Source organism: Heliangelus exortis, chromosome 21 (assembly GCF_036169615.1).
Source record: "Heliangelus exortis chromosome 21, bHelExo1.hap1, whole genome shotgun sequence".
NCBI classification, from domain to species: domain Eukaryota; kingdom Metazoa; phylum Chordata; class Aves; order Apodiformes; family Trochilidae; genus Heliangelus; species Heliangelus exortis.
Genome location: NC_092442.1, coordinates 10771382 through 10791842, shown reverse-complemented (window position 1 = coordinate 10791842; position 20461 = coordinate 10771382). Strand labels below are relative to the sequence as shown.

General features: G+C 41.0%; 1 long non-coding RNA gene across 1 annotated transcript in view; it reads left to right on the top strand.

The window, feature by feature from the left end:
• LOC139805960 (uncharacterized) overlaps positions 1-20461 on the top strand; it is a 163820-nt gene that overhangs the window by 31443 nt on the left and 111916 nt on the right. The gene's annotated exons all lie outside the window — the stretch shown is intronic.

Sequence of the window (20461 nt, the reverse complement as noted above, 5' to 3'; positions counted from 1 at the left end):
TCCATCATGCTCCTGAAAGTAGAGGTCAGGATAACATCTGCCTCCCCTGCTCTGTTCCACACTTACCAGTGCAATAATTGTGCACAGGAAACATCTGCCGTGGAAATGGCTCTGGCAGTGCAGGATCCCATCTCCGGTGAGTCAGAGCATCCTGTGGCAGCTTCTCATTATGGCCATTTGTTTTTCCTTTGCTGCAGGGAACCATGCTACCCTTTAGCTTTCCCTGTTCAAACTGTTTGCCTTACTGCAAGGTAGCGAGGTTTGCCACTGGGGTGGGTGACAGGGCTGTGGTGGCTCCATGGCAGGAGCTCCTGTCTTCACATGCTGCTGAGGTGCAGAGTGGGATGGGAGGCTCCAAGCCCTGGCAGCAGATCCTCAGGGAGCCCTTCCCTTCCTGCAGCTGATGGGGTTTGCTCCCCCTGCCTGGGCTGCAGCAGCCAATGCTGAGTGTACTCAATGCTGAGTGTGCAGCAGGAAGATGCTCACCTCTTCAGGTCTTCCTAACACTGAGTTGCTCAGTTTCTAGTGGAAAGCTTGGAAGCCTGACTTTTAACTCTTTTTGAAAACCATGGGCTGTGCTTGCTGTTTCAGTAGGGTAAGGAGAAACCTTTGTTTTTGCTGGATCCTTCTGACATTTTCAGTGACAAAAATAAATTTGATTTGGACAAGCTGTGAAGGAACGGGAAAGATGTTATTTCTAAAATGTGTGTGGTGCTATCAGATCTGATAAAAGACTGAATGAGTCAGTAAATGTTGCAGTTTAATGGTTTTAATAAAAATATCAATAATCATGCAGCAAGATCTACAGTATCAGAACAGGAAAACATTGCTGTGAGCCTGCCTGCCTGGGCAAGTTAACCCTTGCCTTGAGCAGTTTCCCAGTGGGTCTTGTCCATCCTGGCAGGTGAGATCAGCCAATGGCTGATCAGATGGTGGCTGCTGGGGTTGGGATGAGGCTGCTGGTCTGACTGCAGGTGACTAGGTCTGATGAAACAAGTTTGACGGGAGAGTGAATTCCATGTTTTTCTGCACAAGCTTCTTTCTTTATGATAGCCATGACTGAAACATTTCACCACTTATTTTTTGCTGCTGTTGCAGTTGTAATTAAGGTCTGTAAAATATCAGAGTTACTTAGTAAACATGTCTATGGAGATTGGTCCTGAATAACAGTGCTTTATTAGACATAATCCTTAGCTGCTCAGCTCAAACAGCTTTTCAGAGGTGGAAGTTTCTCACAGAGAATCCAATTGTGAATATTAAAAGGGATTTGAAGAAGGAGGCAAAAGTTGCATTTTCAAACATTCCACTGAGTTGAAGATCTAACCTAGCAACATCACTGAATCCCTGCATGGACTCATAACCTCATTTTGCTTTGTATTAAAAGACTCATGGCTGCATTTTAATTGTGTACATAGTATTATTGATATATAGTAATTGTTTTTGTCACCTTCCACCTCAATCAGCATTACAAAACACAGCTTGAACTAACTGGAAAGTAATTTCCTGGCTAATATTCTTTCTCATCTCCTGAGAGGAGCTGATACAACAGCCAGCAAAGCGTGGATCAAACAACCCATTTCACAGATCTGTTCTTCTCCAGGCTCTATGTCAGCTCCTGTTGAAGTGAGAGTTACTTTATCTTGCATAATGAGTGGATGGATTCTGAATTTCTCAAACTAAGCAGCTCTTCCCAGTAGCTCAGGCAGGATTGCTGGGTAACTCCCTATCAAGCAGAACATGTGGAAGTGTCGGGATTCTGCTTCAGCTCTGAGATGTCTCACTGGTCTCTGCTATTGGTCCTCTCTTGTCAACAGCCTTTTGTACTACTAAGTGTTGTCTTCACCATAAATCCACCACAGTCCCTAACCCCATGGAAGGATCCTGTTCCCCTGCAGAGGCAAGCATTGAAGCAAACAGCCCCAGCTTTTTCTTGATTGGTATTTCTTTCTTGCAGTAGTTATATACAGCAGTTTTTTTAGTTAATATGGTAATGGCATTGTCTGCTGAATTACTGACTTGCCATTGATTTAATTGCTTGGTTTGGAGCATGTTTATTGACACTGTTCAGCTCCCATGCTGGAGTTAGACAAACCTTCAGGCTGAGCTGTGCTGCAGGCTGCGGTCCCATACAAGCTTGTGCCCTGCAGACCAAGAGAAAATTATCCCCATAACTGCTCATGGTTTGTACCTGCTTATGGTGCTGGGGTCACCCAGGTGGCTCAATGCTGATACAGAATGCCATGTAGAAAATGCTCTGTAATTAGTACATAGCTATCAGTATTTTCTGGGTTGAGTCCATGTGTTGGGTCCATGAAGTCTGTACATACACCAAAGTGCATGTTCATGTGGACACTAAATAGATGTGTTTAGGAGGGCTTTTACTTCTCTCCTCATCACTAGGCACTAACCAGGATTTTGCCAGTGTTCAGAGATGAGCACTGAAGAGCTGTGGGAAGCCCACTTTCTGATATGAAAAGCCTGTTTTCTTCAGTGAGCTTTGAATCAAGATCTAACAGTTTGAGGCTCAGTCAGAAGTGGAGAAGAAGGCCACTTGGAGAGGAAAAGTGGGTCTATGCATTATCTTCATGCTATGTATATATAAAACTGACTTCACTGTTCTCATTTCAGCATGCACAGCATGGTAACATGGAGATTGAGCCTGGCCAGCTTCTGATTGTGCTGCAGCAGGGAGGTTTTAATTTAACCTTTTGCTATTCTGGATGTCTCAGGAGGACTGTTTCTGCTAGATACTGTAATAATTTTCATATCAGTAAATTTTTCTAACAAGACTGCATTCTAATGAGGAGCTGGAGCTTTGGTCCCCCTTGGTTTTTAATAAAGTGCATGGCTGGGAGTCAGTAGCCTGTCAAATGCCCCTTGCTGCTCCCAGCAGGCAGAGCTGCAGGAGCCCCACTGGACTCACTGCCCAGGGGAGCTCCTGTGCAGGGGCTCTGACCTGCAGCGTCTTCCTGGGGTCTGACCCCTCCCTGCCCCCAATACATGGTTTGGGAACCACCCAGCTGCGTGCCTCCCAGGGGGACCCCAGCGCATTGCCTGGCCCAGGCTGTACCAAACAGAACCAAGGAGAAAAGCAATGGAGAAATGGCAGCACCACTGCCACAGGCCCTGGCAAGGGTCAGGGACGCCTCAGCAGCCTCATGGGATCTCTTAAGCTCATTCTCTGCTTTACAGGTATTTGGTGTTTTTGCAGCTGATAAAACATTTTTCAGGAAGACATATTACAGAAGGGATAAGGGATTTTGCACCAGTATCCATGGAAACAATAGAATCTATCTGGCATACATATTAATTTTTCCCAAGCTGTTATTAGCTGTTCCTGCCAAAGGGCTTTAAAGCAGCCTTAGGAAAGCAAAATAATATTGCAAAAGATGTGATACAGAATCGCTGTTACAGGGATTATGAGGACAGGATTTGTGTCAGATTTTTTTTCCCAACTGTGTTCCCTGGGCAGATTTCAGACAATATCCCTTAAATTTACAGGAGTGAAGTCATTAGCATAAGAAATGAACAGTGAGTTAAGTCACACCTGTACTGTCAGAAGGCCTATTTACATTCTAAGAAAGACAGTATCAGAGGAGTTCACTAAAGTGAATCAGGAGAAAAATACTGTATGAGAAAGGGGAAAGACACCAAAATCAGCAAACAAAAAAGGCCATGAGTATTTTTTTTTTTTTGGCTATTTTGAATCCTGGAAAGATGGTAATTGGTGAAGAGTAAGTTGTATGTTAACAGAAAACCCATCAGAAGATCTCAGGAAAATTGAACCTGAGTCAGGATGGTTGTAGGAGAAACCATGTCCCATTGTCAGGCATAGTCACCAATTCTCTGCTTTTGTAGCATACAGAAGGAAGACTGAAATTGCAGAGACAGGATTAATGCACAGTTGTAATATCATGATCATTACTTATTCCTTTTAGCATTCATTATTGTTAAATGAATCATAATGTACTCATGTGGCATTAATATAAATGTAAAATGCAAATCCATGCAAATTTCTGTATAATTCAGCATAGTTTAACGTACCGTTAAGCTTCATGAGATTCTCCTGAACCAAGGTCTTTCTTTGAAAGAGTCCAGCTATTACTGAAGAATAAAGAAGTGATAATTTGGCTATTGGGCACTGTATGGGACCAGCAGAAGGCAACAGTTAGTCCTTGTGAGTGACTATTAAGACAAGAGACTGAATTCAGAAATTAAAACTGAGCAAAGTGAGAACTCTGTGCAATTCCAGCATCAATTAAGCACCATTTATTTTCTCTTGCTGCACAGTAATGGTGTCAGATCTAATTGAGCAGTCTCTAATTGAAGGTCCATTTTATTGTTTCTCCCACTTTGTGGAATAGCTGTACATAATCCTGCTTGGTATTCCTTTGTATTTTATCCACGCTTGCAATTTATCCAGCTCTGTCTGGTTGGGACCTCAGCAGTTGTCCTGGTTTAGCCAAAATTCTCGTGAAAGTAAAGCCAGCAGGCAGTGTCTTGTTTGCAGGAGTCCACCAGGTGCCTGTGTTGGGAGAGGTGGCTGGAGAGAGTTTTTTGTTCCTGTCCTTTCACAGATACACATGGGATGCTTCTCTGGAAAATGTATGTGTGGTTTCTACTGCTCAGTAAGCATTGACTGTTAAGAATGCCTAATTTAAATTCAAAGGAAAACATAATTTTTTGCTCTTAATTGGAAGAGTCTACTTTCAAATTGTGGAAGTGCTTTTGAAATTAAAATTGCGGTTAACGCCCCCAAGGTAAAGGTGCACTGAGAGCTCCTTGGCTTATCTCGTGTGATTTAGGATCGCTTCCCTGATGAAACCATTCGTGCTTGTTTCATCTCAAAATATCAGAGAACCACTTGCTTCAGAGGTTTGCCAGAGCCTGTCCCCTGCCTCCAGGAGGTGAGGCCCATTCACAGGGGAGGGGCCATAGGGGGAACCTGTCATTTTCTTGGAGGAATTTACAAGTCTGTAATGTTGCCATGATTAATTATTCACTGTTCTTCCAATCAATAGCAGTTCAGAACAAAGGAATAAACTGTTTCCTTTCAGGAAGCAATGTCTTGGAAATAAAAACCCAACTTACAGCACACCTGAGACACTTGCATGATTATCATAATTAATTTAATTACAAGTATTTGCTCACTTTTGAAAGATGAAGAGCATTAAATACTAGATGTCTCTTTCTTTGAGTATCACTAGACACATTAAAGCAAGATGTCTTGAAAGCAGATCAGTTCCCATTTGAACAGCAGCCTTCATACCAAGTGTGATGAATGCATCTCCTGCCACTTCCACCACATCAGTTTCAATTACTGTAATAACCAAGACCAAGAGCTGAATGTGTGCAGGTGTCTTTTCCTCGTTGGTGGAAGGCTTCCCATGGCCACACAGAGTGTCAAATTTCAAATGACTGCAAGCCATATTCAGCACACAAATGCAACTTTGTAAGTGGAATGAACAAATTTTCTAAAAACAATTTCTTGTAATATATGGGAGTAGTGTAAGAACAAAGCTTAAATGATCCTGCCCTCCCTTCCAGAAGGGGTGCACATTTGCAGTAGTAGGTGAAGGAAAATCACCGCTCTCAGCGTCTAGATACGGCTCTCACCTGGTCTTTCTTCTTCCAGAGCAAAGATGTTTATATTTCTTTTTTCAGGAAGGCAGGTTATGAAACTTAGGTTTTGGTTGCTAAATGGAGTTAAACTTTTCATATTTAAGTGCTATCTCTATAAATGCATAGTAAACATTGGAGAATATATATAGTGAGCGGCTCTCAGGTCTGCCGTGGTTTGATGTATCAGCAGTTTTCTTGTTCATACTCTGTTTCCGGGATTTGTTTAAATTTTCTCTATGGTAATTGAATATGTAAAAGTCCAGCCAGGGATCAATGAGGGCTGACGTTGAGCACAGCAAATATATGGGCTAATGGCTCCACTTTTATTGAGCCCATTTAACACCTTTTGACAGGGGGCCTGGTTCTATTCTCATCAGCATCCTGTGAATAAATCTGTCCCCAATAAGATGATCTTGGCTGCAGCTTTGGCCTCTCTAAAATTTTTCTGCCCTTCATTTTTTTTTTTTTTTAGCTTCGTCTTCTCCTTTTCCATCGGCTTGAATAAGAAGAACATGACTTTCTCATCCACAGATTTTGGAAGGGATTTGGAATTAGAAAATACAACTGCTGTCTTGCCTTTTGTGGGTGTATGTTCAGGTCAAGTTTTACATCTGCTCCTTTTTTCTTTTCTCAGCTATTCTTATGCAGATGTCAGAGTATATTTTTGCAGAAAAGTGGACTCTGCCCAAGGCACCAGAATTCTGAGCATCTCTGGCTGCCGGCTAAGCTCAGCCAACACTGAGGCTCTTGAAAGACGAAATCACCTTGTCTGTCAAAGCCGTCTGCATGTCTGTGTGTGCAAGTTGAGGGTGCTTGGCTTGCATGTTCTCCCTTTGCATCAGTAACAGTGAGCTGAGTAATGTTTTAATTCCCAGTCCTCTAATTACTGCCTGTCAGTAAAAGTCTTGAGCATGGGGAATGCCCAGCCTGACTCATCTTGTTGATCAGAGATAGCTGCATCATGGGATGCTTTATAATAAGTTCATACTTGTTTTTCTTCTTGTCATCTTCTGATGTGTAGACATCTGTTGACAAATCTTCAAACTGGGTGCAGAAGTAAGTAAAAGAATTTCCAGCCCTATTTTACAGAAACTAGGATTGCAAACACTTTTTTTTTTAGCTGCATGGTCATTTAATGGGGGATCTTAAGCCTACCTGAGATCAAGGATTGGCTTGAGCAGCACCTGGCTGTTGTAAAAACCAGCAGGTGCCAACCTGTGCTGACCCACAGAGATGTGAAAAGCCAAAGAGCTGCAGTGGGCTCTAGCCCTGGTATCCTCCCTTCACGGGAGGAGCATCTTTGTAGGTCACCTCGGTTTTTATGCTATCAGGGATTACAGTCCACGTACGCTTAAAGGTCTTTTGGCTAGGGTGTGCTGAGGTGCAGGAGTGCTGTACCCCTCTATCCTCCCTGGAGAAAGATTTGCCATTAGTGCAGGGTGTGCCTCTCTTGTCATTAATCATCTTCCTTTCAGGGAAGAGGGAAGATATTTGAATGTGTTCTGAACATTGCCAAATTATAGGTAAAACATGCTGTTCAAGGCCAGATCTTCAGCTGCTATAGGCACCCTTTTAGATTATACATGTGGAAAAAGTCCCCCAAACTTCATCTGGTTTCCTTCACTTACGTCTGCAAACCTAGAATTATAATCGGCACTAAATTGTTGATGGAATTGTATTACACGATTGCTTAGATCTTTGTTGCTGCCTCTGAATTTTCATTTTCTACTTTCTTTTCACAGGATGTGATACGTAATGCTCAGATATATTCCTATAGCTGCAGGGTGAATATTACCTCCTTTAATATAGCTTAATGGGGCTTCCTTTCCTTTTCTAATCCCATGGAAATAAAGAGTTGCACTGGATAAGATCACACATGAATGTTACCATAATTTTGCTCTGTGTCAAAGATATGATCTCATCAGAGCTTGACTGTACCACTAATTTGAGGAAAGGGCACAACCATTAAAGCTGAGATACGCAAAATTTAGCAATCCTTCAGTTTGTATGGAAGGTATCTGGAATGCAAATTGTTGGGCACTATGCTCTGAAACGTTCCAATAACTTTTGAACAGCAAAATTATGTGACTGTCAGAATTGAGGTCACTTCTGTCCCTCCTCCCTACCCTGCTCTTCTCTACCAGAATACAAATCTGAAACACTTCTTGGAAGGAAAATATAAATGCTATTAGTATTTAAATAGATTTCCATGTGAAAATGGAAGACTACATTTCTAGAAGTAACTCTAGTGTTAAGCTCTGCATTCAGCTTGCATGAAGTTGATGTGTAAACATTCTTTCTAACCAAGGGCTAAATTTTGACCTTGGCTCTAAGATGGTGCATAGGGAATAGATCCATGTGATTAGATACAACTCTAGCAGAGGAATTACTTCTCTGTTTTTGTTTTTTTGTTTTGCTTCTCCTTCTGAGAGATCAATGAACTGTGAGGTGGAGCAGTGCTAAGCTATCCGTGGTAGTGTCTCTAGCTGGGTACCCAAAAGTCAAGAAATCTAAACCAGGATTTGCAGAAGACCTAAAGGACTTGGGATCCTGAACCCTGCTGAGTTATAAAGGGGAACTTCATCACTGAGGGACCTGTTGGCATTGGTTTTCCTGAGCTCCTGACAGCCCTAGTCTTTGTCCCATGGAAGCAGGTACCCCATCGTGGCCCTGGACCCTCTGCCTCCTGGTCTTGACCCAAGGGGTGGAAAAGCTTTTTCTGTTTCTCTCTATACACAGGGAAACAGTGCAAAAAGGCTGCATGAAAATAGTAGTAGGGTTTATGGATGTGGCGAAATGTGATTGAAATGATGCTTGTAAATATGGGTAGAACTTGTCAGTGGCTGTTTAAAATTGAGCGATACCATTGTAACTGTTATTCTTACTGCTATAGATCACAATAAGGTTATGCTGATGGAACCATCAGGCATAGTAAATGCTGTAAGCACAATATGTTTGTGCTAATTATAGAATAATTTAACAATAATGTATATGAAGACAGCCATTTTGCATGCCAATTTGCCATAGCAAATATAATTGTGTGGAAGAAGGGGAAGGCAAAATATTTTCAATAGAGACTAAAATGATAGATACTGCATTGCTTTTAAAGTGCTAGTGGCATTTCTGACTCCTTTCAAAAGAATCACTGTCACCTTACCTTACTGAGCATCTTTCTGGCATGTGTAAGGAGATTTCGAACTGGTTGCTGGACAACAGCTCTGACTCTTCTCGGCCAAAGCAAAAATATGTGAGAGGAAAGCTGAGAGTTGGAGTGATGTAAAATGTTAATGAAGAACATGCACAGGAATTATGCCTACTGAGAACAATGTAAAAATAGGCCCCTCTTTCCTTTTTATCAGGCTACAAAAAGTCAAAAGCTATTACTCACTGAAATAAATTATCTAATACATTAGACCTTTTTCCCTCCAGTTACTGTAATTTACAGACCTGAGAAAGGACTGAATTTAAGGAGTTGCATAGTTTTGGGTAAAATAGCTTAACTTGCTCTTTACCTCAAAGGTTTTGCTCTTATACTGCAGTTTTCTGTGACTGTTCTGGAAACACAGAGGGATGTTTGTTGGTCTGCAGATGTCACTTCTGTCCTCGTTAAGGCCCCTTCTTGCAGTAAAGGTGATCCAGGTTGCCTTATCACAAAGGATCCACTGGGCTGTGGCTCTGGGTGGAGAGATTGTGTCCCCTGGGGAGGATGGGTGCCTGTCCCAGCCCCTGCTCCTCGCCCTGCTCTTAGATCATATGGGAGCTAGCTTGTTGCCAGAGCCTCTCCTTAAAATCACCCAAGTTTTAGCCCCTTAACTCACCTGTCAGGAAGGAGATTATGCTTTACTAATTCTTCTCTTGCCTTACATGGGTCTGATAGAGATACTACAGAGATAATGAGTGCAGGGTAAAGCCTATTCAGCTGCTTCTCCAGCGACTGAAAGTGCTCCGTGGCCCTCATGGGGCTTTGCTATACTCGGTGTCAGGCATTGTCCCTACCCAGTTGTTGTTCCCAACTCCCTGCTGGCAAGAGTCATCTGGAATGCTACCTGTACACTGTGAAAAATGATTACAGAGAGAAACCTCTGAATAATGCAAGAAATGGGAGCCTTAGAGAATGCAAAGCTGTTGATAAATCTATTATGACTGAAGCAAAATTGAAACAAACTTAAAAATATTATTCTGGTCTGGTGAGTAAATAATATTTAGTGCAGGCCAGCTCACATTTTAACTGCATTTCCACTGGATGTCTGAGTTAATTTATACAATGGCTATTACCTGTGACTGATGGGTCAGGATGCTGACCTCACCCAGGGGCGATACGGCATTTTTCTTGCTAATCTCATTATCATGAAAATCTTCTGAAATCTGTGCTGCTTCAGAGCGGCACTTTCCCATCTATTTGCCCTTTTGCGTATCTAAAACCAAGTCACTTCATGACTTCTTCGTCTGTTTTATTGCACAAATAGGAATATAAAAATATCGTTTAGGTATCTCTTCAGGCTTACAACTTGCACTTAGAAATCTTTTTTGATGTTTCCTTGCATGGACTGTTTATCAGTCATAATAGGTTTTTTAAACAACCTTTTTATTACCCTGAAATAGCTGAAAGAGATGATTCTCAGCAGTTGATAATCCAAAAGAAATCTGTTTGGAGTCAACAGAATGATGTTAACTTTTACCAGCTCAAGAAATGGTCCTTGACAGCACTAGAACAGCAGGATGACTGACTCCTGAGCCATATAACTTTATGGCAAAACTCAGGTGAACTCAGTGGGAGTGGAAGCAGAGAATGAGATGCTTTTTCTGTTATCAAAAGCAAGAAAAGCTCTCCAAACTTACTAGCATGCTTTTTCTTTAAGATCTGGTTTATTTGAGCACTGTTTCCTGATAATGTACGTACTTTTTTTTTTTTTTTTTCCTAAAGTCTTGTCCCATATGGAAACGTTGCTGTGTTGTCCCTTTTGGGGTTTGGATTAAGTACCCTGGATGACAGGAGGAGTTTCTGGGAAAAGAGGTCTTCAAGGGCTCTGTGGCTTACTCGTGCTCCCCACAGAATCAGAGCAGATGTTTTTAGCATGACAGATCTGACCTTTGCTGTAACAAATGCATTTTTGTCTTTAATAGCATCTTCAGTGTTGGGTATGAATGTGTGGTCTAACAGCCCTCCTTGCAGCATGAAGGGGACTAATCTTTTCTAAGATGTTCTCAGCAGCAGCATTCCTGCTTCCTTCCCCCTTCCTTCTCACTTCCCTTTGCTGTGAAGCCATAAAGCAAGAATACAATACAATAAAATACTGAAACCCAAAAGAAATGGTCAAAGGTTAAGATTGTTACTGTGTAATTTGCTTCCCTAGACAGTGAAACTCTACCATGATTTGTGAGATCCCATGCCCTGGACCCTGCTTTGGGTGCAGCTCTTGAAGTGGAGACTTTTCTCAGAAGTCTTCCTCAAATGTGTTTTCACATGTCCTGTGTACCCTCTAACGTACCTTGGAGAATATGGAGTATACGCCACCTTTGTTTTACTTACGTGTTTTTGTAAGGTTGCTGGCTTCTTCCCAAAATGTGTTTGCAGATGGCAGGATGCTCAATTGCACATGCCTGACTCGTGGGGAATCCAGCCCGATCATCTCCTGTGTTTGGAGTCTTCCCATGGTTACAAGCTCGCTTTATTGATTGTTGGAGATGTGCTCATGACTTTTATAAACCATTTATGGCCTTTGTTAGAAGTTAGTTCAGGTGTAGAAAGGATGGCTCCTGGCAGTATACCCCAAGTCCTAAGTTCTGTACAGAGAGGGATTAATGGGCATTTTGCTAAAGTAAAGCATTCTGCAAAGGTTTACACATGCGAGTAACTCACCCACTGTGAATGGTCTGTGGGCTTCTGTGCTGACATTTACTGGGGAAGTGAAGGAGAGAAAAATCTCCTTTTTACTGGGAGAGAAAATCCCCTCTGTTCCCCACTAGTAGTGCCAGGTACAGCCCATGCTCACAGCTGCTTGCAGTGGTGATGGTCCATCCTGCAGCGAGCCTTTGCACAGGGTTTGGTCCCAGTTCTTACCAACTGAAGATACCAAATTGTCCTAAAGCTGCTAAATGATGCATAGAATAATTCATCTTCCTTTCCATATTGACACTAAAATTAAAAGGTATAAAAAATTCACAAAGAAAAAATAGCATTTCTTTTAAAGCAGCTTTCTCAGCTCTGTGGTGAATTACCTCTTTCAGATAAAATGAAACATCATATAAGAGCGGCCTTTTTTGTACAGTCTTGTTTTCTTTATTTTTGTCAATAAACAGACACTCAGAAGATACAAAGCACTACTTTATGTGGTATTCAGATACAGGGAATTAATGACTTAGCACAAATGAGAAATGCAAAGCATGTAACAGCCCTGGAATAGCTCCTTTAAGCCTGTCAGATAGCAGCACAATTATTTCTAGACTGACTTCTTAGCATGAAAACATTGTTCAATGACAGATAATTTCAAAAGGTTGTTTTTAATTTGGGAGAAAATTGGGCAATATGAGAAAACTCCGCTTGGCCTAATAAACTAAATTTGTGTTCCTTTCCTGGAGCCAGGGCTTTAGTTTCTTGATATTGCAGTTAAAATAGGATGAAACTGAAAACTGTATTTTGGGTTTGGTCCTCAGGTTGGCATGGTTGGGGTGACTTTTGCTGGGTCTGAGCTCCTGCACCAGCACAGAGCTATTCTTCATGCTTATCCCCCAGCAGGACAGATGCAGTCCTCAGGACCAGGACCAACCGTAGTGTTGGATCCTTCTGAAAAGGGACAGGCATCCATAAAGCACATTGCCAGCAAGAGTTATTCTTGCAAAAAGTGGTGTTATGCACCACTTCAGAATGCACTTCAGAAATGCTTCACCTGTCTGCTAGTGTACCAGCTGGTGTTCAAAGGTGAGAATGAGATGCTTGGGGCTGGTGAGTGGTCTTCAAATCCTGGGCAGGTCCTTTTGTATACAAGGTGCTGGTGGGGTGGAAGGAGATGATGGTGAGACCATGAAGTGTTTCAGCTCTGCCCTGAGGTTCTGCTTGCCTGACTAGAGTGGACACTTTGGTGAAGGAAGCTCCTGACAAAGTGGGAACTGCTGAAGATCTGCAGGACCATGGGCTCTTGTGGGTTTGTTGAGCTGCTTCTCTGTAAGTAAAATGTTCTTGTTTCCTTCATGCTCACCTCTGGGAATACGTCTGCCAGAGCAAAGGCTCAGACTCACTAGGGCAGCATAACAACCTTTCTATGAGTGCTTCAACATGTCACAGACATTGCTTCCTTCTCCTTCAGTGAAGAGCTAAGACTATGGTTTTTCATGTGTGCTTTGGTGTTTGTCTTGTTAATGGTGTTGTGTTAAAAGAAGATGAATATGTTAGGTTTATACTGTATGTTCTCCTTTGAAGGGATGAGCCCAAGAAGACCACAGGCACCATGCAGCAGGGACATTATTTAAAACTGTGTGGAAACCTCATGCTAATATTTAAATTGCTTCACATTTTAATTGAAATAGTTACTTCTGGGAAGGTGGAAGATAGAGGGGTTGCTTGCAAACTTTCAAGGCATTGACACAGTCATGGTGGGTGATAAATATCAACTTTCAGAGAAAATAAATATGTAGAAGCATTTTCTCTAGAGGCTCAACAGTGAGAAAATAGCAAGTTAAAAGGTTTTAGTTATGTGTTGGAAAAATTAGCAAGAGCCTGGATTAATTGAAGGTCAGTTCTTTCTGTATATCAGTTCCTTATCCTTCTGGGACTCCTTGCAGTAAGAAAGAGACAGAGCAACAGATTAAGCTAAATGTTGGCAATGACAGAGATAAATCGAGGGTTTAAAGCCTGTGTTGAGATAAATTACTACTAAAAACCTGCTTGCTCTTTTTTTCTTGTCTTCTTGGAAGACCAGATACTCAGTAATACATTAAACCTGGTCTTTGTACCTGGCTATGGCAGCTAGAAAATGGAATTTAAGCTTTGTGTATGACATTAAGGTTTTTCCTTCCATGGCTTGAAGTGGATGCTGGAGCACCCTTTAACTGTCTCTTGCCGAGGCCTTTCCTCAGATTTCCATTTTGCCATGTTATCTTCTACAGATGGACAGACCTGCAGGCATGGAATGCTGACCGTGCTCTCTGCCTGACCCAGCCAGCCCCCCCCGCACTGCACAGCCTTGGTGGGGGCTGTGGGGCTCGGCAGGGCCCCACTCCTGCACTGCTGTCCAGGTTTAATGGCTGGATTGAAATCAGGAGAAAGTTCTTTGTCCATTTGGGGTTAAAAAGAAGCCAGGCCTAAGGTCTCTGTGGTGCGTTTCAAACAAAACGTGTATTTCATGCATAGCTCATGTAGAATAATGCAATCTGGTATTTTGTGGTGTTCTGTTAATTTCCATTCCCTTCTACCTTGCAGGTACTTGTTCAATTTAAAAGTCTGCAGTCAGGCATGGCAATACTAGTAATTTTAAATTGGAACAAATAATAAAAAATTAAAACCTAAGCAAGCAGGAATGATTGGAAAATGTGCACTATCAGAGGCTTTAAGTTGCCTTCTGAGTTTCCTGCATGTTGCTGACACATTCAAAATTATTTATAGAGTGTCTGTGTGCTATTGTTTCTTATTTAAATTTGTGCACTGTCTGTTTTAAGACCTGGAGCCAGCACTGCTGGCAGCTGGAGGGCTGTTCTGTGCTGGTTTCTGATCAGAACAGGCATGTCGATCATATCATGCTGTTGATGGCAAAGGAGAGTTTTCCAGGGTCAGGACTGGAATGTTTCATGTTGTACACTAGTGAGTAAGAGGACTTTTTTCTCTTGATTCATGTGATGTTTGGTTTGGATTTTTTTAATTATTGCTTCCTTTAATCAGTGAGATGGTTGAAAAGTGGTTTATTGATTAGGATAATCAAAAGCTTCGAGCCCTGAGACCTCAGTCTTAAGTTGTAGCTGTGGAATCCGGAAATGCAGCTCCAAGGTGCAGTGTATGCAGTGTAGGGGAGGTGCCTCCAGGTGAGCCCCCAGGGCTCATTTCAAATTAAACAATAAGCATCTGCGTTTGTAAGTAAATAGTTGTTAAATTTGGTCAGATACTTTGTTTGTTCCATCCCAAGGATTTCCAATCTATATTGCATTCTAGCAGAAAAATAATGTTGTGTTTGTTTGTTGGTGCTCACAACTGACAGCAAAAATTTATTTTAATTAATTCTTAGATTAATTAAATAAAAGCCATTCTCATGTTTCGTTCTGCTCTGGGTTGGGCAAACTTTTATAATAAACATCTATGTTTAAAAAAGCTCAGAACTTAATTTTAACAGTAGATACAAGCAGAAGATACTGTTTCCTGTCCCAGGAGAAATGTGAATTTTCAATTTATTTTCTCTTCACTCTCTCATATTGCTGCCACTTTAGGTGAGAGGTTGAAGGACAGTTTGTGTTTGCATGAATGTGATTAGTCTGAGGAAGGAAATAGGCCCAGAAAGGATGTTGCTTCATCTTCAGTTGCTTAAAAAACAAACAACATAAACTGAGATTATGAAGATACTCAGAACAAAATCAAATATTTTTCAATGAATGCTGCTTTGGAAGTTGCTATTATATTTTCTAAGTCTGTTTTCATAAATTGGGACACTTTGATCATGCCCTTTTTCCACAAGCAGTTTTTAGCTGAGCAGGAAGAGGATGTAGCATAATCTTGTCAGGATCTAGTGCTGGGTATCTTGCCGCTTCCTGAGTCTGCCTAAGTGACCTGAACTGGAGAACTGAGGAGTCCATGAAATTTATTGATCTTTTGTAGCAATGTCATTAACTTGAGAGGTGCTTAGGTACTAGTTATGGGCATCAACACAAAGACAGACTAAACAAAGCACTAGATAATAACCCCGAAGCCCAGGGGAATATCCTGTGCTATCAAATTGCTGGACTGGATAGCCTAACAGGATTTCTGTCCTTGGCAATTAAGATTAATCCTGTTCACAGCTGGTAAGAGTTGTCAAAGACAGAACTTCCTGTCTCTCTCCTTTCTGACTGAACATCAGAAGAAATTAATGCATGCTTAAAGCTCAGGCCTTTTTATCCCCTCAGTAAGGAAATTTGGTCCTGACAGTGGTAAGTGAAATGATAATTCTGACCATAGAGCATGCTATTTTGGAGGTTAGAGTTGGTTTTTTTCTTGTTTTTTTAGTGTGAAGAGGACTGATTTACCCGGATGAGTTTTACTTTTTGATATGTTTGTTACAATCAGATTTGAGAACGCAGTATATTTTTGGTTCCATGAAATTTGTATTACTTTGCCCCACTGAACAGCAGTTTAGCTCTGGGAATTGCTACATCCGCATCCATGCCAGGGTCATACTTGAAACAAGTGTTTTGACTAAATGTCACAGCATCTCCATGTTTTCCTGCAGTACATAGTTGTGTGAAAATTCTGCGGTATAGGAGGACACAGGCTTAAATTAGTCCAGACTTTTGTATATGAGGTACATTCCAGATGCCTGCTATTTATTGTGTTTGTAATCAAATACAAACAATTAATTTTCTAATTGGGTCTAAGTTGTTGTTGTTATTCCTGAAAACTGAAATAATGCTACTGCTTCATCCCATAAGACTATTACCGTGCCAGGAAAATCCTTGCTAATAGACATTTTGTCAGACTACATACTAAGTCACTGACAAATTGGCAGCTACACAGTTTTATGCAAAATTAAAATGCTTAATTCTTCCCTCCTTTTCTGAAAGCCGTGTGTGCATTTGTAGTCTGACAGTTTTCTGAGCAGTGTGTAGATGCTTCATACTGATGAGACTGCTAAACCAGCAGCTCAGTTTAGTTCACTTTTTTCCCTTATCTGCTCTTTAATATTAATAGTGTAAGCTGCTGTGTCAAAACATTAAATAATTGTAACCTTTATAGGAAAGGAGTTTTATGTTAACCTTTCAAAACTATATTTCCATGTTTTAGTATATATGAATAATGCATGAAGTTAGGCACTAAGGTTATTTTCAAAGTCGGTCATTTCAGGATCAAGCTGTAGGAAACAATAAAAGAGTGGTCTCTTTTGTATTGCTCTCCTCCTTTCTCTAATTCTCCAGAATTCAAGAAATAGCATTGAAGTCTTACACCATTGGGATTTCTCCCTAAACTTCAAAGCTTAATTTAGTCTCTACTGGAATGAAGAGAGGCATAAAGCAAGCGCAGTGGAATCCATTTAAATGAGTGACTGCAAAAGAAATACAGTTTCTAAGAAACCAAATATTCTTTTGCACAGTCTTGTAACAAAATGCACTCATTTGGAGCCTGGTGGCTGACAGGCAGCCATACCCCTTCCTCAGTGCCCTGGATGCCCCGTCTGGCACTGCCCAAGCTGTCCCCTCCCCAAGAGCTGTGGTGGCTCCAGGGGCCAAGGTAGGGACAAACCTCCTGGTCCCTGCCAGGGGGCATGGGACCAACTGGCTGTACCATCAAATGTGCACATGCTCACAGGCACTGAACAATTTTCCAGAACATCATTTTAATAGGGTAAGTCAGCATGGAAGATTTGGTTTGTTTTCCAGCATATTTGACGCTTCATGAAGGATGCAGTTTTACTTCAGACTGCTCCTTTATAACCCTACTCCTCAAGGAAATGTTCTTGTCATTAGCAAGGTGTTTCCTTTATTTCCCTATCGGTATTTTTCATCCATTGTGACATGAATTTTGTTACACAAAATGGGCTATATAGTTCTGCTAAGGCAACGCTAAGTGCTTTATTTTAGAAGCATGATAGGTTAATGTGAACTTTAGACATATCTTTAAAAACCAAAGGCTGTGGTTGTTTGTTCTGTCTCTGCAGTGGTTTTACGATAATTGCTTGTAATCCAGTCAGTGCATATCTGCAGGAAGTGCTCTAGCTACGAAGTATTTCTTCTGACCTGCCCCACTGATGCAGAGCTGACCTTGAAAGATCTCTCCAGTGGGATCCACATGAGAAAATTATTCTGCTTTTCAATAATTGTATGAGCTTGCAATTAGTTCTTGTCTGCAAACCCCAGTGCCTCACTCCTAGCACTGCTGAACAGGAGCAGCAGTAATCAGGTGGGCAGCCAGGCAGCCAGAAGTTGGTCACTGCTCTGGAGCAGGACCTGAAGGAGCTCTGGCCAAGCCTTTGGTGAGCCTTGAACCTCAGAAAAATTCCACCTGGTGTTTCCAGGGTGGGCAGGAGCTAAATTACTGGCTGGTGAGCCCCTCCCCTGGGCAGGGAGGAGACAAGTGGACACAGCTCTCTGGGGAGGATGGAAAGATTGGCTAGATGAAATGAAATAGTGTTAATTAGAATTGATTTTAATTTAAAAGTCTTTGGTCCTATCATACCATCTTAACTACTGCATAAAACATTTCATTTAAATAATGCACTTTAATTTTATCTGTCTTCATTTATGGGAGTGCTTGACACCATTTCATGTGACTAAGAACAGCCTCTTCGCTGCTCTTACAGATAGATTGGTCAAAGATAGCCAATGATTAACCATGACCATGCTCTCAGGTGTAGAAATTTTGTACTTTCTGTTAAGTTTCTTGCATTTACTTGGACATGTGTGTAGGTTGCTGTAATTCTAAGAAAAATTACATTACAGTGGCACTGAGACCCCTGTGGATTGAAACTGGACCACTGTGTTCAGGTGGTAGGTGGAGTATTGCAATAGGAGGAACTTCTGGAAACCATTCACTGAAAATAGATAGATGCTGTAAGGAACAACAAGAAACATTGAGACAACTGTTTGTTGGTGTGAGCGTGAAGGATAAAAAATGCCTTCCTGTGATATGTTGTAGTTCAAAGGGAAAGAGCTGATTTACAGTCCATTATAATTTGAATATCTGTAAATTTGCTAGAATAATTAAATGCTAATATAAAAAGGAGATTCAGAGGAATAGAGTCCTTACAGATTACTCGTAACTACTTAGGGTCAAACGTGATGTACGAATTAATGCAGTTGAAGTCGGATCTTTCTGGCTGAATAAAAGTCACAGCTGAGAAAAGTGGTAACTGAACTTTCTATATTTGAACATCTCATATTCTAGGCCATTGAAAGACACATTAGGTTCCAGAGAGGTGATATGTAAGGTCTCATGCTGATAATCCATCCTTTAATTATTTTATGGAGGTTAATGTTGCTGAAGTAGAGCAGTGCCATGGTCTTAGCAGTGAATAATAGGTTTTAGTAGAAATGGGTTTAATGGAGAATTAATAAAGCAATGCAGAGTGGCTGAATTTCATGTGAAGGCTGATGATGGCGTTCGTACTTTCTTAGTATTGCTTTAAAGGCTTTATTTTGCAGTTGGTTTCCACAAAGCAAATCTCTATTAAATCCCCTAGTTCTAGAGGACTAGAACTAGTTTCTAGTAATGTTTGTGTTTGGTTTGGGTTTTTTTTTGTTGGTTTGTTTTTTTTGTTTGTTTGTTTTGTTTTTGGTTTTTTTTTTTGGTGGGGTTTCTTTGTGGCTTTTTTTTTCTTTTTTTTTCTTTTCTTTTTTTTCTTTTTTTTCTTTTTTTCTTTTTTTTCTTTTTTTCTTTTTTTTCTTTTTTTCTTTTTTTCCTTTTTTCTTTTTTTCTTTTTTTTCTTTTTTTTCTTTTTTTTCTTTTTTTTCTTTTTTTTCTTTTTTTTCTTTTTTTTTCTTTTTTTTCTTTTTTTTCTTTTTTTTTTTTTTTTTTTACTGTTCTTGTTCAGCATTGGAGCAGGTAGGGAACGTTGCTCACTGAGGCAATGTCCCTTGCATGGTTTGCAGGGAGGTGGGGAGGGTGTCTGCAAATGTTTATTCTGCAGTTCCTAGTAGTGGTTGCTCTGGAAGGAGAGGATAGAGAAAAATGCTGTTCATATATGGTGGTATGGCAGGAGGTTGGCTTCAAGCTCTTGAGTCAACAGGAGAGCAGTAAGGGAAATGTGAATCCAGATGTGCAGCAGGACACAATGTTGCTGCAATTTAGTGGAGAATCTTATTATAGAATTGGAGAATGGTTTTGGTTAGAAGGGACCTTAAAGATCACCCAGTCCCAACCCCCCTGCATGGGCAGCGGCATGTTCCATCCGACCAGGTTGCCCAAGGCCCCATCCAACCTGCCTTTGAACAATTCCAGGGAGGTCGCATCCACAACTTCCTTGGGCAACCTGTTTCAGTGTCTCATCACCCTCAAAAGAATTTCTTCCTAACACCTAACTTGAATGTCCCCTCTTCAAGTTTGAAACCATTACCCCTTGTCCTCTCACTACACACCCATGTAAAAAGCCCTATCACAGCTTTCTTGTAGCCCCTTCAGATATTGGAAGGTTTGTGTAAGGTCACCTTGGAGCCTCCTCTTCTTCAAGCTGAACAGCCCCAACTTTTTAGCCTGTCTTCATAGGGGAGGTGCTTCAGCCTTCTGATCATTTTAGTGGCTTTCCTCTGGAGTCTTGATTCCAACTTGTTTATTGTGACAGTTGTTTACTTGGAAAAATTCAACTCAAGCTCTTCTTTTTCAAATGTAGCATTTCTGTTCTAGTTTTCTGCTTGTGACTGATGATAGCCTTGACCTCCTGAAGAAAACCAAAAGCTTGAGGGAATTGCATTAACATCTCAATTTCTAATATGCTAATATTGAATACAAAATAAGAAGGAAAACATACGTGGAGTGAACATAAATGTGGCTTTTAATGGCATGATGGCTTTTTTTGTTTGGTTGGTTTTGGTTTTTTGTGGTTTTTGCTTTGTTTTGTTTTGTTTTATTAAAACGTCCTGGGTAATTAAAGCTCAGTGTGATAAGCATAGAGCTTGTTGAATGTAGGAAAACCTGCCTTGCGGTGAAATTGCTTGGGGTTTTGTTTTAGTAGTT